Below are 12,396 nucleotides of genomic sequence, written 5' to 3'. Positions count from 1 at the left end.
AGGTAGAGTTGCCCTGTGCTTAACTAATTAGGCATTACGCCATGAAGGCGTATGGGATGGTGGGTGTATAGATCCACATTTTCTTGACCTCGACGCTAGTTAGAGGTGAGTGGTCACTTTCACGCCCCTGCTGCTTTACCCCCGGTACCAATTGGTGGGCCACAGACCCGGTGTGGACGACTCCTACCATTCGGTCTTCCAGCCCGTAACCAAGCGCTATACCGACTACGCTAACCCGGCCCCTAAATTTCAGTGGTAATTTCATAAATATTGGAGAATTCTCTCACGAAACGGTGAAATTCCTTTAATAGTCAAATGCTACTCAAGGGAGACTTTCATTGTGGAGTTTAGTTGTTAATCACTCAGGTTGTTCGTCAATAAGCGAAGACGAAGCGCTGTTGCAGGAAGAGGGGCCACTTGCGTATGGGATCCGCGTCTTCCTGCCAAGGGTTGAGACGTAACTCGAGATCCGCCCGACAGATGCGCTGCGCGCTAACCGGTCTGACCACAAGGCACGCTCTGGATAAACCACGACGCTTGATGAAGTGCATGTCTCTTTCATCCTGCCATGTGTGTCCCTCAGGTGACACGGTCCGCTGACAGCAGGTTCAGGTGTGCAGACAGGAGCTCACTCACCGGACGTGGTGACTGTTGCCTCAACCAAATGTTGATATAAGAACCGACCACTTCTGCTACAAGATATCGTTCGGTGCTACATAACCTCCATGGTATATACGAAGTAATCCACTCATGTTAGCGGCCTTCCATAAGATTATTCCACTGAACAAGAAATTGCCTGCTGCTACATAAATCATCAGTCACTGCTGTGGAAACCTTGAATCCAGCATTTTAATTTTATCCACCCATCCACGGTCGGTCCCTTCTTTTGATTTTCCAACCAAATTTTTATATGGATTACCCAAGTGATATTAGGAAAAGAGTATTGTGGCACGTCTTCTGAAAGTCAGAATTGTGAAGTCAGCAGAGACAGCCCTTGCTAAGGAACGACTCTGTAAACACGGCCGTTGCTAGGCAGTGGCTCAGTAGCCTTCACGTGATGGCCGTCACAGACACAGCTGCTGGAAGCGGTGTCTTCTGTGCGGTCTGGGCCGAGGCTATATAACGAGGACCAGCTGCCATTACGAGTCAGAGCAAACAGTGTGTGGTGTATCGAGCACAGGGCCAGTTTCTGAGTGAGTGCCTGCTCGTGTCATCCCCAGTATAGGGGGAGTGACCAGTAACAGTGAGAGGCCCCTCCTCTCGTTGAAGAGGATACCCCGTTTAAAAACATGTAAAAGTCTTGGAAAGTACAAAAATATGGTCGGGATCCGAAACCAAGATTTGCTGTGCTGGCGAGGCCCAGCAGCAATTTAATGGACTGGACTGGATTACCAGTCAGCCCGAGGAGAGTCCGAGTTAAGGAAATAGTAAGAAGAGTAGGAGTTTGGTGTGAGAGCCGCCAGCCTATCCATATCAGTCTGAGCAGTTGGTATGGCTTTGTAAAATAACCAAATAAAACAGTTTGCCCTCATGGCACACTCGGGCGGCCAATGTTTATGTCCGTGCAGTGGCGTGAGAATTTATTTCTCTCTTCAACGCCACCTCCAATGCCAAGATCTACAGTTGACAGTACTTCTGTGGTGGTGCTAAGGAACAGAGACATCTCCGGCGGAAGCGTAATTGGTTGAGGCACTATACTAGAAGACGGAAGGTCGCGGGTTCGAATTCGGACGAGGTCTTTGGACTTTACAGTTGAACTAAACCTTCCAGCCGCGCTATGGCCTTGGAGTCGACTCAGCCTCTAACAGAAATGACTTCCCGAGGGTAAAGAGCGGCCAGCGCGTAAGGCTGGTAACCTCACCGCCATCTGTGGGGCGATCGTCTAAAAAAGGTGGGATCGTCGACATCCGACAAACCTGTGGGCCTCCACGGCCTGTTGTAGGGATAGCTTTACCTCTTTTATTTGTGTCATCAGCCCAGAAGTCAGTGTAATGTTCTAAGAAAACCGTATAAATAGTCTGCATTGCTGCCAACTCTTGTCATTACGTAGCTGCAATGGTGGATAAACAGACGGCGCGGGTTGAGCTAGAGGAGCATTTGGTCCATGCAGAATCAGAGCGCAAACACGGTCAGCGGCAAGCGAAGTGCAGACACTGTCCGCCAGACTCCACATGGCTGCTGTCGTTTTCTTCGATGGTTCTGGGATTTGGAACGAGACTGACACGGATGTGTTCTCTCCTCCATGGTGAACAATATTAAGTGCTTAGCTTATTCTATGTAAACTTGTTCATCACACACTCGTGTGACACATCAGGTAGCGACCAAATTCATGGCTCCCTCCCGAGAAACTAATATTCGCCTAGCTGGTAAAAAGTTTCGACCGCCAATGTGGTCTAGTGGTCAAGAGTTCTTGTCTACAGATCCAGGGGTTCGTGTTCGATTCCCGGCGCTACCAGACTTTTCTTTTTTTTTTTAGAAATAGTTGGTCTGGAACGGGTTCCACTCAGCCTCGTGAGGATAATTTAAGAGCTGTTTCAAGGAAATAGCAGCCCCGGTTTAGAAAACCGAAGTTAACGGCCCTGAGGATTCGTTGCGCTGACCACGCGACGCCCTCTATTCGCTAAAGTTGGCACTAACTTCGCCGACAAGCGGAGGTCGCTCGGTCGGTATAGTTCGCTCGCAGACTAAAACCGTGGAGTTAGTTTGGTAAAAAGTTTGCTCACCGTTTGTGGAACCCGAAGATTAGCCAACAGCACTGGACCCTGTCTTGAGTGAGTACGCCTCACGCCGCATTCCCCCAAAATCAATTTTGATGTTATCCTTCTATCGACGCCTGTGTCTCCCAAGTGTTTTCATTCCGTCGGGTTTCTGGACGAAATTCCTGTATGAATCTCTCACATACTTGTTATATGCTCCACCCATCTCTCCCACTTCACTGACTAGCCTATCGAACAGTCTCATAACACAGACTTATGCCCTAATTCATTCATTACATTTTATTTCTCTAACACTCTTGTAATGTTATTCAGTCACATGTGCATTTATATTCCAAGCGGTTTCTTGACTTGATATTTTAAAACCAAACGTTGTTTCTTGGTGTCTTTACTACATGACATGCCCATATAGCCTTTAGTTTACGGGCGAGGCTTCTCGAGTGTGTAGGTCATACAGTTAAATAGGTATGCAGTTTCCAGTAATATGGAAGGAACTGTCGTGGCCAGCTTCAATGACCTGTTGCAGTGGAAGTCGGCCCCAGAAAAGGAAAACTAACCATGAAGCCCCCAGAATATGGAGCAGCAGTGTGTCATGTTCAGGTTCCAGTTTTCCCGGTTTAATAAACGCAAGAGGAGTACCATTTGGCTTCAAAGAGTACACAGTGATACTGTCATTAGGCATGTTCTGCGTTACTCAGCGGTGTGGCGTGCCGGTAAGTCTTTGGACGCGTGTTCGGGAAATGTTCGGTTCGAATTTTACCAAGACGCTGACTAGCTTGATATATTGAGGCCGTGTCATAGCTTAAGCGGGTAGTCGCTGGCTTCCCAACGCGGCGTCCCCAGTTCGAGCCCGGTTGGTCATGTGGGGTTTGTGGTGGACAAAGTGGCGCTGGGGTAGGTTTTCTCCAAGTACTTCGGTTTCCCCTGCCAGTCTTCATTCCACCAATTGCTCCACAATCACCATCATCTCATCATCTTGGACTGGTACAGTAGGCCAGTAGTGGCCGCAGACAGGGTGGACTCAGTCTCACCCCTCTAAGAAAAATATAAAAATCTTGATATTTTTCGCGTTTTACCTTAGTTCTTCCAAGCAGGGTAAAACTAAGGCGAAGTAAAGTTGTCCCTTTGCTTAAATAATTAAGCACCACGCCATGAAGGCGTATGGGCGAGTGGATGTATACACCACAGTTTTCTTTACCTCGGCACTAGTTGGAGGTGAGTGGTCAGCCTCCCGTTCCGGCCGCTCTATCCCCGGCGAAATATCCCCCGATCCCCATTAGATAGGAGGCTGGGTGGACCCCAGAGCCGGTCTGGACGACATGGAGAAGTGAAAAATATTGCCCCCCACCAGGACTCGAACTCCGACCTCAGCCTGTAGGCAGTCGCTACACTGACTGCACTATCCCGGCTCCCAATAAAACCATAGGGCCGCTTAATTTAAAGAGAATTTCATATAACAGCGTCGCTCTTTCCAAATAAAACAAATGCTGTTACGTTGCTATTGTTTTGTTCGTTGCAAGTGCCCTTTTATAACTTTGTTTGGATTTGCACTGTGTCTTGCTTACTGTATGTATTTTCTTTTATATTGTTCCCTTATGTTATAGACCTTCCTTGTATGTATCAGTGTAAGTTCTATTGCCACCGGGTGAACACCCAATTGCAGTATAATAATAATAATAATAATAATAATAATATAATTGTTGTGTGGAAGGTCTCAGGCGTTCAGATTTCTGGAAAGATGAGAAGGAAACGAGGTCTAGCTGGATTTAAACTGAGCGTCCGAATTTGTGATTTGTTAAGTTTAGAATCCGAATCATGTGAATGAGACACCATAAATGCGGGATATAGCGTTCCCCGTTATAAGTTCCAGATCATCTTGAAAGCGTCGTTAAATAACTAACCACAAGTAACCACGTCCAGCAGAGCAACCGATATTTTAGGGGGGAGGACGGCCACTGTTTGTGTCATAGTTTCTGTAGGATTGACCTTTCGGGTGCAGCTGTTGTTTCATGGTATCTGCTGATGTGCCGGGTGGCAGTTGGGGGCTGGAATAACAGTGAGCCCCCGGGACAGGTGGCGTACCTGTCGCGTGGACCGCGATGCTGCACCGACATGGGCTGCCAACCCGTGGACCGTAAAACCGTTACCCGCGGAAGTCGTCGTTTCTTCCCAGGCAATTAAGGCAAGTGTAACAGTATGCCAGTCTTCAGGGGGCATTATCCTGCAATATGGAACATGGTAGTGACTAATTAAAAACTGGCTGGAATGAAAGCGGTCATTAGGTCGGCTGGTTTTAGTCGACTGTGCGTCCGCAGTTTTCGTCAACTATTGCACCCAAGCCGGTGTCTGTAGCAGGCAGTTACCTCGATGGGTACACGTCTTGAAACTGAGCCGGAGTCCCGAAGTTGTCACGGTTTTCCGCATTTCTTCAACATTCAGGGAGGATACTCTGAAAGTCCACCGTCCCTCTGCCTTCCCCTCTGGCACTTTCCAATTCATTGTACGTCATAATTTCATTCGATTCCAAAAATATTCACTAGCTGATACAGCATAGTTAAATTAGTACCTCCACTGCCGTTTCCCGACTCTTCGCTGTCATCCACATTCTTGATTCGGACTCCTCGGATCTGAGTGATTATCGCATTTACTTCACTGTCACACCTACTGCTGGTTCGAATCCTGCCTGAGGTACTTCCGTGGTATAGAGTCGAGACAAGCAAATATGCGAAATCGAGCAATAAATATTGCTGGAATTTGAATAGTTGGCGTCGACATCAGCTGCTTCTCTGCATCTAGCGGACAGTCGAATAGAGAGAGAATAATTTTTCTCCGCTCTGCTGAACGCTTTCCATCAGCAGCACGGGTTTCATTATTGGTCCGTCCTCTTGGTAATTTCGATCAACGTAAGATCATTATTAAAGCCCTGTTCGTGACTCTTTACACTATGGACGCGCTCTGAGACCTTGGGTTAACGTTTTCACACCTCTTAGTACCTAACACCATCTCTCTGTCAATTTGAGAGCTTAGTCAGCCTGCTCCCCATTGAAGAATAAACAAGGAACTCCTGGAAGTTTCTGGACTTGAAGTTACCTTGTTCATTAGAACAAAAGCTGAACTGTAGCGATGAAAATGCTGCTCTAGCAAGCCTGTTTCTTATCTGTTATCTCAGCTAGTTTCGCTTTCATCGTCTCCGTGTCAAACGGCTGAGAGCGAAGTCCAGCGTCCTGTACGGTGGACGTGAAGGTTTCTCTCCCTAGGATAAAGATAGTCGAAGCATGAAATGAAATACCATATCGAGTGTTAGGATGAAAATGCTTGAGATTTCACACCGCATCTACGTCTTGATAACGTTATTTTGTTTTACTTCCACATTGCAGTTAGTGTTGTTTAAGGTGAGGATTGTCGGTAGGTTTACATCAGTTGGTCACCAGTTTGGACACTGCCAGAGAATTTGAGTGGTTCTACGAAAGGAAGACCAAAGATGGATCTCAGGCATAGCAATGACATATCTGGAGCTTGTCACGAAAGCAGACCATTTCCTGGTATACTGCATCTGTAAATCATTACAGGAAACTTCTGTTCAGCCATATGGTGGCTGGAGGTCAGTTTTGCTTGCCTTCAAATCTACCCTTTTGGGTATCGCTCTACACACCCCTCCGGAGAGGCAAGATGTTCCGAAATAGTTTTCCTTGTCTGGTTCTTGGAAGTCTCCGGGAATGTTACAGTATTTTCGAGTTACGTACAACGATTTTATTCCCCTCAAATACTAAATTGTACTTGAACTTAACTTTCTAAATTCCGAAATATTAAGTAAATATATGAACGTGACAAAGAGAGGTGAAAATGAAACCCGTAGCCGTGAAGGTATTTAGTGGCAGTATTGGTAAAAAATAAGATTTAGCCACTCAGTTTTCCGGTAGAGAACCAGCGGTATCTGTTGGGTAACCGCAATGTAGTGGTTAGCACTTTGTTTTCTGGAGACCTGTAGTTCGATTCCCGACATGGAGACTGTCAATTCTGATAGATATTTCTCATAAATATGCACATTCCCTCCGGGAAAATTCCGGGGTAGGAAATAGGCCACTGTCTTTTGCAGCCCCTCTCTGATAATCATCAGGTTATAAAAACTTCTTTAAATAAACCAAAAGGAACAAACATTTATAACCAAATGAAATGTTGGTAGGTAAACCGCCGAGCCACAGCGGCTGTTTCAGAAAGAGGCGTACGGGGGTGATAGAACACGTACATCTCCCTCGCACTCCGTATAAACGTTAGTCCGATTCTGTCCTACCAATGTGTAACGTCTTGACAACGTTGCGGTGTCGACTCAACAAGCTTCAGCAGGGAAGACCCCAGGAACGTCCCTTGCTCGGCGGAAGTATACAGACTTCACATTCATGTCTCATCCCCCGCGTAAAAGAAAGCCCCTCTGTTCACTCAGTGAATGTCTCCTTGTCATTGCTATTCACCCCAGCACGCATCAGTCCCGTCTCCTTTCCAGGAATCTACTTCGCTTGCCAATGTATAAACTGGGCAAGTCAACTTAAGTCCCGTACAGAGAAAATTAGAAGGGCCACGCGGCAGCGTAGTTGGTTGAGGCACTATGCTATAAGTCAGAAGGTGGCGGATTCGAATCCCGATGAGGTTATTGGATTTTTTCAATTTACCTAATTCTTCCAGCTGCACTATGGCCCTGGGGTCGACTCAGTCTCTAACATAAACGAGTACGAGGAATCTTCTTGGGGGGTAAAGAGCGGCAGGCGCGTAAGGCTGACAACCTCACCTTCATCTGTGAGCCGATTGTCTAGAAAATGTGGGAACCTCGACGTCTCACAAGTTTATGGGCCTTCACGGCGTGTTACAGGGATAGCTCTATCTTATTTGTTTATTTATTTATTTGGAAAGTAACAACGAAGGTGAAAGTTAACCGCATGAGGTCTAAAAATCTCGCTCGTATCAATAGTATTAAGCTAGTGAGCTCAAGAGGAATATGGTGGGCGGGGCCCGAAATATGTGCGGGAAATGCGCCTGTAAATCTTTGAAAATTTGAAGAAAGCAGTCTTCTGGGATTTGGCACCGTGTATATGGAGGCGATACGTTCCTCCGAAACGTCGGTTAACACCACATATACACGGTGCCAAATCGCAGAAGACTGCTCTCTTAGTCACCGCGTGAAAGCCTCAAATCTTACATTTTGAAAATTTGTTTGCTTGTAAAAGAGGAAATAAACTGATTGTGGCAAAAAGACCTAATTCTTTACTTATGACATGAAGGCATATGGGGAGCGGAAGTATAGATCAACCATTCTTGACCTCTGTACTAAATGTAGGTGAGTGATAAGCTTCACGCCCCGGCCGCATTACCCCCGGGTGAAGAACCCCCGGTACATTTGGACCGGAGGTTGAGCGAGCCCCAGAGCCGATCTGGACGCTATGGAGAAGAGAAACATTTTGATCCTGCCGGACATCGAACCTCGGCCGTTCAGTTCGAACCCAGTCGGTATGCCGACCGACCCATTTCGGATAAGGGTAACTTCTGGAACTTGGGCGTGTGAAGTTCATTGCCCTATGATGCTGGATATGGATACATTTTGCTTGAAACGTTCTCGAAATAGGTGTGATGGACATGTTTATTTCCCGAAATATTTCATTGAACATAGACACTACGAGTAAAGGCCGCCATTATGGAAAATGAAATATGGAGCGCTAGTGCGAGGGACTGTGCCCCATGTCATTGTGGACAAGCTTTAGCAGCCACCACATGCCTGTCCCTGAACCTTTTCCCTAAAAGAAAAAGTAGTCTATTTTCGACCCATCGTGAGTTTGAACACTGGATTAAGAGAACCAATACAAGATGGGTCCTGTAGTGTACAGGCCATAAGCGTTTCATTCCTCTTTGTTCGCTTTAAGATGCAGTTTCTGTAATATATAATTCCACTTATGCTACATAGTTTTACGTTCATCACCTATGTCTCCGTGATGTCAATTTGCCCCTCCAGCGTCCTATACAGACAGTTTATTGACACTCGTAATTTCTGTCCACCATAAAGTATTTTAAAAAAAGTTGCCGAAACTGCATGTGTTGCCGTCCTTATGTGAACCGGTTAGTAGGTTCCTGTTCACCTGGGGGTTTTAGAAAGAACTAAGAGGTCCCCATCTTTTCGCCTGAGGATGGAAACAGATCCAGTTTCCGAAACTGATAGTATTTTTCCAAGAATATAGACGACAGGCAAGTCCTGAAAGTCGGTAAACCCCAATCGTCTGCGAGGGAACTGGCTGGAGCCTGAAGCCGAACATTAGTAAACAGTATTGTTAATAAAAGAGCTACTAAAACACATTTTANTGAAGCCGAACATTAGTAAACAGTATTTGTGAACGAAGTTGTATTTTGATCCTTTTGAAGTTTTCCCTGTTACTTATCCACGTCGGGAGGAAATGTTCTCGGAACTTATGAAAGCTTGCATTGTACTCTGTATACTGGTAACACTGGTGCCTGGGTTGCGCACGGAGATCAGAGGACGTCTTGAGAAGCAGAAGAAATTACTGGAATAAAGTTATCTCGTCCAGTCCTACATGGCAGTGAAGTGGCCGCTTAGAATCCTATGACCCTCCGTAAAAATATACTGTACAATCGAGCCTTTAACTTCACTCGGATATGCAGGCCTAATTGTAGATTAAGCGGCTTTTAGGATTCTTCCTTCTGGCGGAAAGTTTGAGCGTCAATTTTAAATCTCCGACCCGAAATTGGGCAAATCCGAAGCATTACTGGACTGTGTCTTTATAGAACGTTTTCGAGAATCGATTGCATCTGTGTGGTTCAGAATAGTGTCTGATGGCAGTTATATTTAACGACGTTATATTAAGTACTTTACGTTACACCTTAGCGTCGAGTGCGAAATATTATGAAATATGATTTGGGAAGGTTGCATAAGGAGAGGGTGGGGTGCTATTTTAAAGCACTAAGCTTTGTCGGAATTGACAAGGAAAAGTAAAAAAGAAAACATTGAACTCCCAATAATGACAGAATAGTGCTAAAGAGGTTTGCTGAAGTTGACGTTCGGTTTGAAGCCTTCTTGTTATGTTAGCCGAGATTCATAATTATAATTAATTGTTTTCTTTTATTGCTAGTGAGGTGGGACTAAGTCCCTTGTACTGCTGCCACTTCTGGCCAATTGTACTAGCCCCAGATGATAGGTGAGGGTGATTGTGGAGCAATTGGTGGAATGAAGATTGACAGGGGAAACCGAAGTACTCAGAGAAAACCTGCCCCAGCGCCACTTTGTCCACCACAAATCCCACTTGACCAGACCCGGGATCAAACCCGTGACGCCGCGGTGGGAAGCCAGCGACTAACCGCTTGAGCTATGGCGCGGCCTGTCGTTAATTGATACCCTCATTTGAGTAGCAATTTCCTCCAAATTTCCAACACTATGGAAGAAATATTTCGTTGAAAACGAACACGTTATGAAAGTACACTGTAGTTCGCCTGTAGCGTATGCCACCCAGTTGCGTACAAAAAGTTCTCATGGTTCTTGTCCCAGGGGGATGTTCCCGTCATTCAGAAACTCTCGTGTCCCTTGAGAATCCAGTTGCCATTCAGGACAAGAGCGGGGAGTTTGGTCTTTCAAACCCTGTGAACCCGCCCTGCGCACGTCCATGCTCCCCATTCTTATATAGGCCTGCACATTGCGTGCCCCATAATTGCTCTCGTTTGTGCAAGAACTGATCTCTTTGCTCCAGGTTATTACGCAGCATTATAAGTATAATTACTGAGCAACGGCACTGTGGCTATTAGGAAGCTGCTACAACAAATGTTCATGGAGCAGGTCAGTGCAGCGGTAACGCTGTAGATGTGTATCCAGAAGGTGCCCTAACCTTGGCCTGGTTACTATCTCTTCTGTGTGAGGTTTTAAATTATTTCCCACGACCCCATCTTTTGAATTTTTGGTTGTTGAAAGATTACTTTGAAATGCACCACCACTTCTTCCTTCCAAATCCATACTCACCAAGGACCATTTTCTCAGTTCATTACACCTTGTATAACCAGTGCAGTTCGAAACAGGTGTACTGAGTCCTTGCTGCTGTGTTACTAGAGCGTTTGTTGTTATGTAGACCTGTATTACGAAGTTTACATTCACGTTACTTGTAAATTCTTCCATTAATTTAATTTGCACGAGAAAGCGGAAGGCTCTGCGGTTTTATAACGGAACAAAGTTTTGGGATTCATGTTCACATGTACATTTCGTACTTGCTATACTGACCGCCTCTGTGGTCCAGTGGTCACAATTCTTGGCTACAGATCCAGAGGTACGGGTTCGATTCCCGGCGATACCAGATTTTCTAAGTAGTGGGTCTGGAACGGGGTCCACTCAGCCTCGTGAGGATAATTGAGGAGCTATTTCAAGGAAATATGGGCTCCGGTTTAGAAAACCGAAATTAACGGTCGTGGGGATTCGATGCGCTGATCACGCGACAGCTTCTATCCGCTAAATTTGGCACTAACTTCGCCGACAAGCGGAGTCGCTCGGTCCTTATAGTCCGCTTGCGGGCTAAAACCATGGAGTTTGTTTTGTTTTTGTTGTTTGTACTGAGAAGTACCTCTTTCAAGCTGTGATTTTCAGAACAGAATTTCTCCTCACATTTACATGGGCACAAGTGAATTCAGCTTGCGAGACGCAGCAGTGAGCTCGTTTGTATCACAAACTCGGATTACGGAACACGCTGTTTCTGAGCCGAAAAGAAGTTTCGTTCGTTTTCTGCTGTCGTCAAGGGAGACAGCAGTCCCCGACTGCTGCGAAAATTACATGGGAGGAGTTGGTGATTCAGCCTGATATATATATTCTTTGTACTTTCTCTGTGTTCGCTTTCGAAAATAAAACCATGACACAATTAGTGTACACTGAAGGGACCAGACGGCCGATAAATATACACATACACACGTGTCTACTAGATGGTGAAGCGGTCGGTTCTTTTATGCTGCGGGGGGGAGCGGACATCCCCATGTTGAAATTGATAGAGCCTATATGAAATAAAGGCGCCGGTCAGTGGAAACTGATTTTTGACAGTTCCCATGCATCCCTTATTGTGAACAGATTTTGGGTCTAGGCTTACGCTGGGGCCACACTGGCACACAAAATGCGTCCGTTGTAACGAACATACTTTATGACGGACGTTGCTGAGGACACCACACAGTTGCACAATGCGGTGCGTAGTTTTTTGTCTGCAGTGGAGCCAGAAGAAAGGGTAGCATTCGCCTCTCTTGTTTATTTCTACAACGGACGTCACGACGTCCGTTGCGGAAAAACACTGTGACACAGGATGCCGACAATAAAGGTGCCCTCTGAAATTTGTCTTGCTTGTAAAGCCCAGGCGACTTTTACATAGCCCGATGAATAGTGTAAAATAGGCTTACCGGCAATGCCACAGAAATATACAAATATTGTAAAGTGGATACTCATTGCTAGCAATACCTTTCCCGCTTTAGCGCGTGACAACAGTAGGGAATCCATTGCTGAGCAACGACGCGGCAGACAAATTTCATCAACAATACAGACTTTTTCCCGTTTTGTCTGTGCGAAATGGTTATAACAGAAGCAAATTCAGAAGCTAGGAATAGTTGAGAGTACAAGGACGAGAATGGAGCATGTCCTAGTGAATTGTGAAGATTGGTGAAAGCGCTATAA

The 12,396-nt window shown here is 45.9% G+C and overlaps 1 protein-coding gene across 4 annotated transcripts in view; it reads left to right on the top strand.

The window, feature by feature from the left end:
* LOC111870193 (calcium-activated chloride channel regulator 1) overlaps window positions 1-12,396 on the top strand; it is a 471,960-nt gene that overhangs the window by 444,958 nt on the left and 14,606 nt on the right. The gene's annotated exons all lie outside the window — the stretch shown is intronic.

This window comes from Cryptotermes secundus, unplaced genomic scaffold, assembly GCF_002891405.2.
Source record: "Cryptotermes secundus unplaced genomic scaffold, Csec_1.0 scaffold779, whole genome shotgun sequence".
In the NCBI taxonomy this organism is placed as follows: Eukaryota; Metazoa; Arthropoda; class Insecta; order Blattodea; family Kalotermitidae; genus Cryptotermes; species Cryptotermes secundus.
Note: the sequence above shows the minus strand (reverse complement) of the source record. Positions and strands in the feature narration are given on the sequence as shown.